This window comes from Aulonocara sp. 'chitande type north' Nkhata Bay, linkage group LG14, assembly GCF_057382095.1.
Source record: "Aulonocara sp. 'chitande type north' Nkhata Bay isolate Kocher_YH1m ecotype deep benthic linkage group LG14, A_spYH_male_GT1.1, whole genome shotgun sequence".
Lineage (NCBI taxonomy): Eukaryota > Metazoa > Chordata > Actinopteri > Cichliformes > Cichlidae > Aulonocara > Aulonocara sp. 'chitande type north' Nkhata Bay.
The window spans coordinates 28,613,335-28,627,594 of NC_141357.1; the positions used below are offsets into that span (position 1 = coordinate 28,613,335).

At 38.8% G+C, this 14,260-nt stretch overlaps 1 protein-coding gene across 1 annotated transcript in view; it reads left to right on the top strand.

Annotated features, from left to right (window-relative positions):
* Positions 1 to 14,260, top strand: part of rtn4rl1b (reticulon 4 receptor-like 1b) — a 159,458-nt gene that overhangs the window by 118,423 nt on the left and 26,775 nt on the right. The gene's annotated exons all lie outside the window — the stretch shown is intronic.

Below are 14,260 nucleotides of genomic sequence, written 5' to 3' on the forward strand. Positions count from 1 at the left end.
CTAGGGTTAAATAGGAGTACTTTAACATCTGAAATAAACATGCCTACACAGCAAACATGCCCACAGTACGATCACTAGTGACATCACCCATAACTATGTTTACTAAGGACATGTAATAATGGCAATGATACATTGTAAAAAGTTGTGTTTCAACCCAACCCATTTTTCCCCCACCTAAATCTGACCAAATGAGTTTAGTCCCTAAACCTGTCCAAGTAGTTTGATGTCTCATTAAAAACGAATCAAACAGCAACCAAAAAGGTTGAGTCAAAAAGCTGCAATTAAAGTGTCCCTAGACAGAAATCTAAGGTTGAAGGTTGTGTCATTTATGTGTTTCTTCAAATTAGATGCTAAATTGGTATCCCAAGGTCTGTGAAATATGATAGGAATGGGTCTCTGACCCAGCTTCACTATGCAAGGAGTGAGAATGTGTCGGTTTATTCTTTTAGAATTTCCCACAGCCTTCATTTGCGTAAACTACTGAATAAATGATTCCCCTACAATAATCTGTGTTTCTGAACTTCTCAGCTAATCACATCTCAGTTTTTGGCATTAGGAGAGCTGCAGCAATGACGTGACGTGTGGTCACAAGAAAGCTTTGCTTTGTTTTGAAACAGTCACAAAACAATAAAAACCACATTTAATTAAGAGAAAGAAGAACAGCACTTAATATGAAAAAATGCGACAAACCACTACAGGTTAGAGATGAAAAAAAAGTGGTTTGTGGAGCTTCTCTGACTTGATTTAGTGTTCTCATATTTATCAAATAAACATTTTTCTTGCAATGTCTTTTTGATGTGACATCCCTTTCCTTTGTAGAGTTTTTTTTCCCAAGTCCTCCTAAGCTTTCAGTGTGCGGTGATGGTACAAATTTCCCGAAGGACCATGAAAAATGATTCACCCACTATTCCTGAATCATTCATCACACAATAGTTTCATCAATATAGTTTATCATCACCACTGTTTGCTGAAGGGCGGTAAGGCTAGAGAGACAGAGTTGGTACACCAGCAGAATGTATTGCGACAGAACGTTTAGGATGCAAAGTAAATTTTGAATATGTTAATACAGACACATACAGCATAGGGATTATTATAGGCATATTCTGTATTCCTGTACATTTCTAGGCCTGCTAACACTCAAATAAGTGCTTTAAAAAAGATGAAATTCTTTGTAATAAGGGTCTTTAGATTTGAGGACTTTGTTGTGCAAAATGTAGATCATTTGAGCTTGATATCATTCATTAAGTGTAGAGCTATGCGATCAACATGATTGGAGTCTAACGAAAAATTCATTTCAATGCTAGCTGTAAGGAACAGCACTCAAATTTGTATCTGGACAGAAATTCCTCACATTCATTGCATCTGCCATCACTATAAAGATAAATTTGGCAAATGTGGATTGTGTCTCAAAAAGCCTTCATTTTTGTCAGGTCTGTTCACATTAGTAAAAGGTTATATTTTATTTTTGTATTTATTTTATGCGTGCATGTGTGCCCCATTCTGAATGTGGTCAGTGCTTGAAGCTGTGAGAAGGGAGGATTGAGGAGCAACAACAGTGCTATCAAGAACCAATCTCAGTTAGATGAATCTAGGCCACACAAAAAAGGCTGGATAACAAATCTACTGGTCCGGACGGGATTCCCGGCCGCGTCCTCAGGTCATGCGCGGCTCAGCTGGCTGGAGTGTTCACGCACATCTTCAACCTTTCCCTCTCTCTATCTGTAGTCCCAGCCTGCTTCAAAATGGCCACCATCGTCCCTGTACCCAAATCCTCCACCATCTCCTCATTGAACGACTGGCGACCTGTAGCCCTGACCCCCATCGTAAGCAAATGCTTCGAGAAGCTGGTCAGGGACTTCATCTGCTCTGCACTACCCGACTCACTGGACCCTCTACAGTTTGCATACCGCCACAACAGGTCCACTGATGATGCCATAGCCCTGACACTACACACTGCCCTGTCACACCTGGAGAAGAGAGACACGTATGTGAGGATGCTGTTTGTAGATTACAGCTCAGCATTCAATACCATCGTTCCCTCGAAGCTGGACAGGAAACTGCAGGATCTAGGACTGAGCAGCTCCCTCTGCAGCTGGATCCTTAGCTTCCTGTCTGACAGACGCCAGGTGGTCAGACTGGGCAGCATCACCTCATCCCCCATCACACTGAACACTGGTGCTCCACAGGGGTGTGTACTGAGCCCTCTCCTGTACTCACTCTACACCTACGACTGCACAGCCACTAACAGCTCCAACATCATTGTGAAGTTTGCGGACGACACTACAGTGGTGGGTCTTATCACCAACGGTGATGAGACGGCTTACAGGGAGGAGGTCAGCGCCCTGACCCACTGGTGTCAAGACAACCATCTCACCCTCAACGTCGCAAAGACAAAGGAGTTGATAGTGGACTTCCGGAGGTGCAGAGAAGTACACACCCCCATCACCATCAACGGCGCTGCTGTGGAGAGAGTGAGCAGCTTCTGGTTCCTTGGCGTACACCTGGCTGAGGATCTTACGTGGTCAGTACACACAAACAAAACAGTGAAGAAGGCGCAGCAGCGCCTCTTCTTTCTCAGGAGACTGAAAAGATTCGGCATGAGCCCCCGCATCCTCAGGACCTTCTATCACTGTGCCATTGAGAGCATCCTCACTGGATGCATCACCACCTGGTATGGCAACAGCACCGCCTACAACTGCAAAGCTCTCCAGCGAGTAGTGCGGTGCTCTGAACGGATAATTGGAGGTGAGCTTCCCTCCCTCCAAGACATCTACAGGAAGCGCTGCCTGAGGAAAGCGGGGAGGATCATCAAGGACTCCAGTCACCCCAGCCATAAACTGTTCAGACTGCTTCCATCAGGAAGGAGGTTCTGCAGCATCCGGTCCCGTACCAGCAGACTGAGAGACAGCTTTTTCCATCAGCCCATCAGACTGCTGAACACGTCATAGACACCTCAGCTTCACTACTGGAACTTTAACATTATGCACTCCACACTGTATATAAATGCCACTTGTTTTGCACATATTCAACTCTGTATATTTTATATATTTTATTATTATTATTATTATTATTATTATTTATTTATTTATTTTTTTACTATTTAATTTGTAAAAATGTGTATACACACACACACACACACACACACACACACACACACGTAGGAAAATATTTAGTATACACATCCAGAAATGCATACACTATTATATATTGTACATATATTTATTAGTTTCAGGTTGGCCATTCTTGTATTTTGCTCGTTTGTGTTGTTGTGTTTGCACATCTCTGTTGCTTGTGGGGCTCGCACACAAGAATTTCACTCGCATGTGCTGTGCCAGTGTGCCTGCACATGTGATGTGACAATAAAAAGTGATTTGATTTGATTTGATTTGATTTGATACTTGTCTGGTAAGTCTGCTGTTATACATGCATGGATTCAAATGTGTTTTACCTCATTGTCAATTACTCCTTTACACATGGTTCACTGGTGCCAGTAATGATTTGATTGCTAGTAACAATTTCTACTATACTATATTAAATAAATGTATAATAGGGCTGCTTTTCACCACAGGTTGCTGCAAACCATTTGTTTCTTCGTTTTTATGGCATTTATGAGGTGACTTTGAGTCCTGGATATAGGTTCTACAGTTGCAGTGGGCAATTTTGGTATAATAAAATACTAAACTGCAATTCAATGTCAGTGAGAATAGCACTTAATATTCCCAAACACTTCATTACATTTCTGTCAGTCTTCATTCTTTACCAACTCTGAGTCTGGGTATCAAGGTCACTGTGTTCAGCTCATTCAATGCAATGTTGCTGGCAGAGCACAAGTCCACAGATCGGAGCTAGCCCATTTATCAGTGATAGAGTACGGTGGCACTGCTACTGGATGGAAACCTCTCGGTGTAAATCTTCTTGTTACAATGATAACTGGCCGACTTGTATATTGGAAATGTAAATGTAGGCATTACTGTATTTCTTGTACCTATTTTCATAACACCAGAAGACAGAAGGACTGTTTAATCTGATGTAATATGATAAAAAATAATGATGCCCTGTTTTGAAGCCAGTGTCGCAGAGAAGCTGGCTGAAATTTATGGTAATGTTTAAGGCACCCATTCATCTTTGGTGGCATTAAACTGTTATATGTTGAACCAGTGGTACAATGTAACAAAGCAGATCTACAAATAGTCAGGTTGTTTTGAAGTACTGACATTTTATTTTCTTCCACACTATATCTTATACGGTGTGTATTCAATTTTAGTTGTTTTTAGGGCATGCCATAGCATAGGAACTGCAATTTAGGTTTTTAATGTTCTTCTCTTAGCAACTGGCTTGGTCAACACACTGAACTGGGTTATGTTCTTGTACTCCTACCATTTTTATTCTATACACCGCTGCATGATACATTTAAAGTACAAAGAAAGTTTTTTACATTACAAAATTTCAGCCACAGATACCATTTATATTGAAAAAATCTTTTCTATAACTTCAGTTAGTTAAACACCCAAGACATGTGCATATTGGCCACTAAATACTTTTACATTTCAACAAAAAGTATTTTTACATAGTCTACATTACCTATATTACTGGGCTGCTGTGATCTAACAATATTAACCAGCATATTATTTCAGGTTTTTCTTTTTTCAACTAGGAAAAATGTTTAATATGTTTATTATCTAGGCTAGCGTGTTAGAACATTGAATAATTAATTCAATTATCTACCTTGTGATTTCTGTGGTGTGCTATTCTCATGCCAACAGTACAACAAATCATGTGAAACTTTTGGCTGATTAAGAAATGCCGCCTCTAAATTCATCTCAGTAGTTTAAATCCCTTATTTTAGTAATTTTAAGTTAATTATAAACTATACAGCTAACCGTAGTTTTAGCTAACAGCTAATGTAATCTGAGATCCTTGGAGAGGTCTCTTCTGGCCTTTCAATGTGTTTAAATGTGTTGTTCAGCTCTGAGACACCACATGAACCAAAATATACTTTACATATGAAAAGGCAGATAATTGCCCCATATTATCTGTTGTGTGAGCCAAGCTATAAATTAACATTCCACAGCGTGTGAATTAGTGCAGATTTTATTTCAGATTTAGCAAAGTCGGTGGGGATTAGAGGGTAAACCGAATGGAATAAAGACAGCATAATGCAGCTTTTAGACAATAAATTAATATAATATCGTAAAACAACTTCATTAGAATTGGCTGATGACTTGATAAAAAATAGATCTCCATATTTCTCAAGCTTTTGTTAGCATAAGAATTATAGTAATATAGTTATGTCTATCGCTATTTAATATATACACATACAACATCCAGCACATTCTCCTACACTTCTGTAAAGTCAAATAAAGATGATCATATTTTACATTAGCACATGATATGCATAAACAAAATGGGATTACAGGCCTGGCTTGCTGCAAGTGGCAGCTGCCAGCTGAGAAAGCATTTGACAGCTTGCCCCAATGTTACCTAATTAAAGAAAAGTTGCTCTTGAATTATTATGTTACGTTCTCTTTTCACTTAGTTCATGATGTGATCACATCAGCCTTTACTTTCTCAAATGCATTTGTTTAATCAAACTTGTTGACAACAGAAAGCCCATTTTCAAATATTGTTCTTTTTAGCAAGTGTGTATGTTTTTATTTTTTAATTTAGCAATATCTCTTAAATTGGAAACACCCTGTCTCAGAGTAATGCTGAAAAAGTTGTTTATGCATTTGTTACCTCTAGACTGCATTTCTGTAATTCATTATTATCAGGTCGTCCTAAAAACTCCATGAAAAGCCTTCAGCTGATCAATGCTGCAACAAGAGTACTGACAGGGACTAGAAAGAGAGAGCATAGTTCTCCTATATTTGCTTCTCTTCACTGGCCCCCTGTTAAATCCAGAATTATCTCTTCTCCTCACATACAAGGTCTTGAGTAATCAGGTCCCATCTTATCTTAGAGCTCAGTAGCATGTCACCCCAGTAGAGCATTTCGCTCTACGACTTGTGATTAGGATATTTAAAAGTAGAATGGGAGGCAGAGCCTTCAGCTTTCAGGGCCATCTTCTGTCTGACCTGCTCCCAGCTTGGATTCAGGAGACAGACACCCTCTCTACTTTTAAGATTAGGCTTAAAACTTTCCTTTTTGACAAAGCTTATAGTCAGGGTTGGATCAGATACCTGAATACACCCTTCCAATGATGTACTGAGCGTTTTTTCTTCTCTCGCCCCTTTTCCTAACTATGTGTTTACACACCACCGTGCATTTAATTATGAGCTAGTATTAATTTCTGGCTCTCTTCCACAGCATGTCTGTTGTCCTGTCTCACTCCCCTCGCCCTCAGCCAGTTATGGCAGATGGCTGCACCTCCCTGAGCCTCGTTCTGCAGGAGGTTTCTTCCTGTTAAAAGGGAGTTTTTCCTTCCCACTGGCGCCAAAGTGCTTGCTCATAAGGGGTTGTCTGATTAATGAGGTTTCTCTGTATTATTGTTGTGTCTTGACCTTACAATACTCAGTGCCTTAAGGCCCGGGTGTTGTGATTTGGCACTATATAAATAAAAATGAATTGAATTGAACTGATTTATAAGAGTGAATTTGGGCTCAACACTGTACCTTACTGTAACAGCTCCAGACATGCTTTCGATTGTGCTGGCGATTAACTAGTAACATGTAATTTATCTGCATGATGAATAAATTACAAATCACATGTTATTGCCAATAATTGTAATCATCACAGTAACTGATAAAACTTTCATTATTGTTAATAATAATATGTTGAAAGGTTTGTAATATATTTGGCAAATATATTCTTAGATGGGAGAAGTGGGGGCTTACAAGTTAGAATTAACATTCATTCTGCTGCTCTGATTATTTTTGCCTTCGAGTAATGCCACTTTTGGCATTTTTCCCAACAGCAAAGCTGTACTCAATTTTTGAGGATTAATTACTGTAATTGGATCCATTTCTTTATAATTTGAGCCACCTCTGATACAAATCATATCACATTGCTCAAAATAACCAAAATTTAAATTCTGATATAGTCATATGAAAAGGAAGTTTTCAAAGCCACACCCACCTGTGGAAAATTAAGTACACCTCATAATTCAGCAGCAATAACTTGAAGCCTTCATTTTCTGTATGACTTGATCAGTTTCACGTCTTTATTGAGGAGTTTTGGCCCACTCGTCATTCCAGTGTTGCTTCAGTTCATTGAGGTTTGTGGGCATTCATTTATGCACAGTTCTCTTAAGGTCACACCACAGCATTTTCATTGGACTGTGGTGTGGACTTTGACTGGGCTCAATTTCTTTTTTCAGTCATTCTGTTATAGATTTTCTGCTGTTTTGGGGGTCATTGTCCTGTTGCATGACCCAACTTCAGCCTAGCCTTAGCAGTCGGGTCTCCCATTTGGCTGTGGAATAATTTAGTACACAACAGAGTTCATTGTCAACTCAATGACTGAAAGTTGCCAGGGTCGGTCCTGTGGCTGCAACAGAAGCCCAATTCATCACCCCTTCACCACCATGCTGACAGTTTCTATGAGTAGTTTGTGCTGATGTGCTATGTATTTCGGCTGAGCATCTTCACTCTGGTCTTGTATGTCCAAATGACATTGTTCCAGAAGTCTTGCAGTTACTGGCAATAATTCAAAACAAGCAATAGTTATTTTCTAATCCTACTGTCACGAACAATAACATTTAACATGCTGAGGCCTTTAGGACTGACATGTAGCTCTTGGGTTTTTGCAGTTCCTTTGAGCATGTCATTGATTTGACCTTGGGTTGAATTTGGGGTGACATCCACTAAAAAGATTTGTGTTAACACACCTGAATGTTCCAGACCACTAAACTGCCAAAACTTCTGCACAAACTACTCATAGTTCACACTTGCTGGTGATGAACTAATCAAAGGAATTAGTTTTCAACATGACTGTAAGAAAGAGGCTCAGTCCAGAGTGTAAGGCTTTTTTTTGTTGTATTTTTATACAGCCTGTAAAAATGCTGTTAACAAATTCTCAGTGTCGAATCTTGGCAAATTAAAAAAAAAACTGTCTGAAATCATTATTAGATCATTTGGAGGTTTGCACTGCCTGCTTTGTGTTTTTATCTTCTTTTTTCAGCTGAGTTTCAAGTGTTTGTTGGAAAAATAACCAAAACGTAATCAGATGTAATAAGTTACATTATCTTGATGAAGCAATTCGTTTGGGCACATTATTGTAATTGTGATGGGAAAACCAGTAATCTTTCAAATGCTGCCAACTACATTATTATTTAACAACTCTGCAGTTATTACCTACAAACTCACACATAGTGTTTGCAAACTGCTGAGATAGACTGACTTTGATTTGAGCGTGTCAGAAAACACTTCTCTACAATCTGACACTTTGCATCAGACATGTTTTAGCTAGCACATAATCTTGCATCATTTCAACTCGTTAACTCACAGACATGTTACATGCTGCATTCACACACTTCCTTAAGTGAAGGTGTAGATGCCGTATGCTGCAGTGCAACAGCTTTCTATTTCATCGTTTTTTCGAGGTCTTTAAAGGCTCTTTCAGGCCTCTCTGCATGGAGCAGCAGCAGGCAGAGCCAGTACTGTGAAATGTGATGTGAAAGCTATTGTGAAGCCATGCAAGTTATATTAATCATTATAATGATATATTATGAAAAGAAGCAATTACTCTTTGAAGAGCGTTAACCATATTCCTTTCGGAAAGTCCGGAATTTTTACCTCCGTATTCGTATTTCTATCAGTGCTTAAATCAAACAGACATCAGAACCATAATCCTGGGTTAACAGCTGTCTTGTGTGCATCAGTTATTGCTGCTGCTTCTTATATTGCTGCTGACCCCAGCACTCGTGTCTGGGGAAATGAAATCACAAATCAATGCAATCCTTGCTTTCCCTTGGGAAGTTGAACCAGGGAAAAATAAAATGATTGAATGATTTTATTTGATAAATTGTAAATACTTTCATCAAATGTACGAACCAAAGCTTCTGGACGCTAAAAATCATCACAGGGCTTATATATAGATATATATTTACAGGAATCAGTGAAAATGAGAAGATGAGCCATTGTCAGTTGTTTCTCACTATTAGAATTTTTTTTTAAGTGTGCAGACTGCTGGGTATTTTGCAATAATGTGTTTAAGCTGACACTTAAAATCGTCATAATGTTTCCACACTTTTAAAACATTTTAAAACGTTTGCTACTTTTAGCTATTGTTTAAAGGTCAAACTGATTTTTTTGCAGCTCAAGGAAAGAAAAGTGGGAAATGGCATGGTTAAAAAGGAAATACAGTGCTCTTTGGCAAGTGGTTCTTTTTTCTTGATATCAAGGTAATTGTGATATTGAATTTAAAAAAACAAACAAAAAAAACAGAAAACAGAACTTCAAGTAAAAACTTTGAGTGCCCACACAAGTTCATGCATTTGTGTGCTTGTGTATTTCCTTTTGTGTGTGATTGTATGCTGTGCTCCAGGAGGCTGGCTTCCAGCTGTCAGGAAGTGCAGCCTGCAGTCAGTCAGGGAGAACAGGTCTGTGTAAGCTGCCAGTCAGGCCCAGCACTGCAACTGCTGTCCCCGCAGTAATGATGATGGGAGAGCACATCGACCACTACGGGAGCTCATTAAGGGGAAATAATTGGAGTTTGTTAAAAACAAAAGTCTTCGGGCTGGGGAGACAGGTGTTTGTCCACATTTGGAAAGAGTCACTTGCTTTCCTATTTTCACCTGCCAGCTACCAGAGATGTTGGATGAATGCATGGATGAGTGGATGGATGGATAGGTGGATGAATTGTTGCACACTATACCGAGAAGTCTGAGACCTTGGCAACATTGTTTAGCTAAACATTCATGCCAATAAGCTATCTGAATTTGAATTTCAGTTTGAACAACCATAACAGTTCTCAACTGAAACTGTCATTGTGCTGCCCCATTCAGCCTCCAAGCTCTCATCGTCTAACAGAAATATCAATAAAAGAGAATACAGCCTCTCGTACACAAAATCCTGAAAGCCTCTTCTGATTCCCTGCTTTTACACTGACAATCATCATAATTATTACTGCTCTCACAAATAAGTGAGAGTTGGGAATCATTTAATGGTGAAATCTAAAATTAAACACAACACATGTAAACACTGCCATGGAAGGAAAAACATGTAATTATTGGTAATTATAGTGCCCGTTTCTACCACAGCAAATTCAGTCAACCTCCAGTGCTGAAGAGGAAGCTGCAGATTGCGAGAGCTTAGATCAAATACAATTTTTTTTTTCATCGCTGTAGCAATGCCAGCAAGTAAGTGTTGTATATGCCTTGGAGTTTTTGATATAAGAATCTCTGGGTTATTATTAAATATTAATCAGGAAGATGACAAATCTGTCCATAAAGAACATGAAAACAGCAATCTTTTTTGATTTGATAAAACCACACAAAATTTCAGTCCCATGAAGATGCTTTTAAATTGGCATGGAGGACCAAAATTCTCTTTAATGTCTGGGAGAGGAAACTGCATATCATGCGGTGATTATGCTGCCTTCTCCTGTGTTTCCTATGTTCCCCCCTGAGCAGTAGGGGCTGTATCCTCTAGATGCCTGACTCTTGGAATTTAAGCTTAAACTTTTTATTTGAATCAATGAAAAGCATTAGGCAGTAATATTTGTAACTATTGACATACAATTTGATCTAATAGGAGAATACTAGAAGACAAATGCTACTGACTATAAAGATGAAGTCTTGATAAAAACTCTGTTAAACAGAATAGTCAGTCAAAGGTGTTTTTGTTGTAGGCAAAGGCTTGTTTTAGACCTGGGCCTGTACTGGACTGTAAAGATTTGGCTCTTAATCATTTCGGTTATAAAGTCACGAATGGATGCTGTCAACTTGTCTTTGAATGCAAGCTACTTGTGTGCAGTGTCAGCAGGGTCCATACCGGCGGGAGGTCTGTGGCCATCAGAGATTGCAAGAAAAGGGCAAATGAACTTGTTAAGTCCTGTATCTGCAGTTCTGTGCATCGCCAATTTTTCGTGCTGCTACTTTCGTCTGTGTAATTAGGACACTAGATAATGGTATTGTACAAAGTAAACATGAAAACACGCTGACAGATTTGATGTTACTGGTGTTTTTGCTCTGCTGCAAACATTTAAGCATTAAAGGGTTCGTGCGAGCACGTTTGTGTGATAAGCAATTTTGGAGATGAGCAGGGGATGTCATTGCACAGAATGCTTAGCTGTAATGGAGCATAGCAGCACTACTTTCACTTTCTCAGCTCATAGCGCCTAATTTATAAAAGGAAATATAAATATAATGGTTTGAAGGCTACAAATGTAAAAATATCAAGGAGCAATGCATTTACAGACTTTCATGGGGGATATTAGAACTGTTCCTTATGGTGATTGCCTCTGATAAGATTAAATGTCCAACCTCTGGCAAATGATCAGAGCTATGTGACTGTAATTACTGCAGCAGTTTAGCTTTTAAGTGTTATGGGGATGTAAGAGGAGCCAGAGTTGGAAAGAAAACAGGCTTTGTGTCCACTGAATTTTGACCAAATTATGTTCTAAAAAGGAATAAGCCTAGCTCAAAAAAGCTGCTGTCCGGAGATAATGATAGCCTGTCACATTTTAGGGCAGCAATTATGCAGATTTTATTCTGAAATGGCTTCCAGAGCAAAAAGTCACTCAATAACAGATTCTCACTCAAACATGACCAGATATTCCCTCCATCAGTAGTCTCTGATTGGTGGTTAGCACAGCAATATGGCACAGCATCACAAAGTGACTCACTATAATAGGCCTGGAAAATCAGCCACTCCATGATAAAGAGAAACTCAAAATTCCATCACAAGTACCTGTACCAACTCATGCATGGCATTACGACAGATGGTACATTTATATACATGTTATGAGTTCATTACCTCAATGTCATAGTGTTCTCTCCTCAAAGTGAGAACTGGCTGCGAGTGTATAGTATATTAAGAGCCACGTTTACTGGTTTATCAGGTGTAATTGGCTGATCTCAAGTGTTTTCGATAATCCAGCATGCCTAGAATTTTTTGAAAATAAAAATCTGGGTCGGTTTTTTTTTGTTTGTTGTTGGGTTTTTTTTTTAATTAATTAATTTATTTACTTATTTTGGGGGGGGGGTTAACCTGCCAAGGGAGCTCACGCTTCACTTGCTGATTTCCAGACTGTCTTTCACCAGTTTTCCCAAAAACGAGAGAGTAGTGCTCAGCTCAGTCAAGTGCAGCAGCATCTATGGCAGAATTTTTTTCCAGTTGAGGAAATACGAGAGTCACATCTGTAACTCTAAAGGTGACATGTTTTGTGGCTGCATTTCAGTTTGCTTTTTTCAGGCTGCTGCTATGAAGAGTTTCGCATCGCCACCTCAACATATTTCTCTCTGCATGAGCCTTGAACATCGGTGCAAATGGTTATTCATGAAAGAATAATTCGCTATTTGACAGTTTGAGACTGAAACTGAAATGTTTATCAAACAATGTAGATATTCTGATGTCAAGCTCTGAACCCACTGATCAAATGTCACTCAGCAGTTTGGATTTTTCAGTTCTGAGAGTGTTTTATTCGGACTGCCATATTCTAACTTTTCCTTTTCATCATTCATATTTAGATTTAAAGTGAGCCCATATATTTTAGAATATGTATGTGTTACCTGTTAAGGATTTAATTGTTTAACACTTTCACAAAAAGGTTTTATCTAAAAAAAAAAAATTCTACTTTTGCTCCTTTACATATCAGTACAGGGTTTTTCTTATAGATCAGAGCATTCAGCAGCTAAACTACACCAAAGCAAAGTCTCCACCATGATCAGCTACATTATTAAATGCTGCTTATGTATTAATGAATCACTATGAATTATTCAGTAGCTCATTATATAAGACATTACAACAATGCCAAGGACAATTTTGCTGCATTAAAGACTATATTGTTTATGTTTTGGAGGGCTATTTTGTACACTTTACTTCATTAAGTGCATTTTTAGCTTTGTGTTAAAACAAAATCGTTGGCATTTTTTACTAATAAGAAACAAATCTCAGTTAGCAGTGGGAGGTGAGGAGCAACCTTGCTGGCCCACCAGCCAGGTTTTTCATGTGATGAGGAGATGTGGCCTGTCATCAAAGCGCAGCATGAAAAAACTGACCATTTGAACTAAGCAAAGAAGCCAGTCATCTGAAAGCAAAGCTGAGGCAGATGTAGTCATTGGGGAAAAGAAGGGGAAATATTTGGCAGTTATAAAGCCACTAAAAAGGAGAGGTTCTTCAGGTGGAGGCTAGTTAATGCTTAAAATTATATTTGGCAGTTCAAGGCAGATAAGTCACAACGTAATGAGATGGCTCACACACTCATATTTCCATGTTTTCCCAGCATACCTAATTTTACTGGAACTATTTCTGCAGCAGTTCACAGGGGGTCATTTTTATACCTACAGGTAACTTTCTTGCTCATCTGTGGTTGCAGAAAAAAAAAAATGGAGTCCAAATATGGAGCAATGCTATCAACACTCACTAAAATGTCAAGGTCAGCGATTGCTTGTGTTTGCCATTTGTACATCACAGGGGTTGCTACAGTGCAAAAAAAAAAAAAAAAAAACAGGTTATGCAGTTTGAATGTAGACGCCACGGGCAGTTAACTATGTTTCAACCAAAAAGGTAAAATAAAGTATGTGCTTTTGAGGTAGAGGGTTATCATCAGTGAAGTAATACATCAGTAAAGAGTTGCTGACATAGGATTTTCATTCAAAAATCACTTCGTCTACATGCTGTGAAAAGCAGAAGGTATATTTCTGGAAATAACTTGAGATTATACCAGAAAGACAAGAAGAACTAAGGGAAGGGTTAACTTTAACAATAACAAGCATTCGTTAAAGTTAACAAAATTGCCTTTCAGAGTTTAAACTGTCACATAAATCAGCGTCTTTACATATTCATCAATTAATGAAAAATGTAAGCAATAGGCAAATGTCAGCAAAAGTTTATAAAAGGACAATCCAAATGAGTTGTTAAACGAAAAACACAGAGGATCAGATGTCAGTGTGGTATTTAAGAAGGATTAATTAACATGAACTCCCACTAGCTACATGAATGATCTACTTTGCACAAATGCTGTGGACAAACAGAAGACTGACTGCGAGTCTGAGGAGATGCAGACAAGACATGAGTGATATAGCAGAGCAAATAGCAGTCACCGAAGAGAGAGAGATGCGACAGATGGCAACGTAGTCATAGCTCGGGCACTCAGGCAG